This window comes from Pteropus vampyrus, unplaced genomic scaffold (genome assembly GCF_000151845.1).
Source record: "Pteropus vampyrus isolate Shadow unplaced genomic scaffold, Pvam_2.0 Scaffold10198, whole genome shotgun sequence".
In the NCBI taxonomy this organism is placed as follows: Eukaryota; Metazoa; Chordata; class Mammalia; order Chiroptera; family Pteropodidae; genus Pteropus; species Pteropus vampyrus.
The window spans coordinates 17,788-19,255 of NW_011898979.1; the positions used below are offsets into that span (position 1 = coordinate 17,788).

Genomic DNA, 1,468 nt, shown 5'->3' on the forward strand with positions numbered 1-1,468 from the left:
CTTTTTCTGAATGGCCTCCAGTATGCTGTCAGTTTCGAAGCATGCAAGGTGTAGTAGTGCAGACCTGAATGTGACACTTTCCAACTGGCTTTTGTGGATACACTGTTTAAAAAGTGGCTATTTCACATACTCTCATTGGAGATAAATGAGAGTATGTTGTAAATTTCTGCAATCTTGTTCATGCATTCTGTCTTTGGGCTAAATCCAGGACTGGAAGCACAGCTGCTGCTTTACGCCCTTCTGGATAATTGGGTTTTTTTTGTTTTGTTTTGTTTTTTGTTGTTGTTGTTGTTGTTTTTACCATTGCTTTTATTCTTTTATAGTTTTCTGGTATGAAATCAAATGGAGTATCTGGGTTATTCTCAGGAGTATCTCTGTGCACAAATAAAGCTCCTCCAGCTCCCTTTTGCACTACTGTCTCATGCAAATTCCTTATATGTTTTCCCCACCTGGCAGTGAGGCCAGCCGCCTGGCAGGACTACTGCAGAGAAGAACAGGCCAGGCTAAACTGTTTGTCTTTCACAGTGGCACCAGGTGAGAATCATGGTGTAATTTTTAACCGTAATCACGATCCAAAGACACGTAGACTAGTTGGTGACAAGTTCACTTCTATTATGACACAGTATCAATTGACCAATGCAATAAATAGAGCTATTTGTTATTGGTGGGATTGAGAAAGTTGGGCAGAATAATGTAGTTGATTCCTTCTCAAGCATCCTCAATAATAAAAGAAAAGAATCTTGGTTCAACGAAGTATTCAATTCTTTGAACATGCCGATATGTGAGACTGAAAATCCATAAGAACCATCAGCCCTAAAAAATTGGGGAAATTTTTACATCTTACTATGTCCACCAACTTTGTCATCTCTTCCCTGTTTTGATAGAATTATAAGTAATATAACTTTTGAAACAGGAAAGGGCTCTATATAATGGTTTCAGAGAAAGCAAGAAAAAATGAACTAGTCAGACAGCACACTACTTCATAGCTTATTTTGTATAGGAAAGACACCTGAAAAAAATGGTAGGTAGTGTCATCCTTCAACAGCAAATTTTATCATCCCAATGTCTTTAATCGATATGGGGAATACAGATCAGATCGGGGTTACCTTGGGACTGAGGACGACCCTTGAATCTAGGACTACACAGACAGGGTTATGTTATGTGGCAAAAGAAAAAAAAAAGACATTAGAGCAGAATCCTGCCACGAACACTTTAGAAAGATAAATGAAGAGAATAAATAAAAGACTAAGAGGAAGAAGATGAGAAAGAGCAGGAAGAGGATAAAAAAAAAAAACACAGTGAAGGAGGCAAAGATGGTTTTGCTCAGTTTGTAATTCTCTTTAGGATTCTCTTCAAGCCGGTTTGACATCCGTGCTCCTGAAGCTATAAATGAGAGGATAACGTGGGCACCACATTGGCCTAAAACACCAAAAAAAATTTCCCCTGGCCCACAGACCCAGGAAAAGAT

General features: G+C 38.7%; 1 pseudogene; it reads right to left on the reverse strand.

Annotated features, from left to right (window-relative positions):
• LOC105310727 lies at positions 1-503 on the reverse strand (annotated as a pseudogene).
• Between the last annotated feature and the right edge of the window lie 965 nt (positions 504-1,468).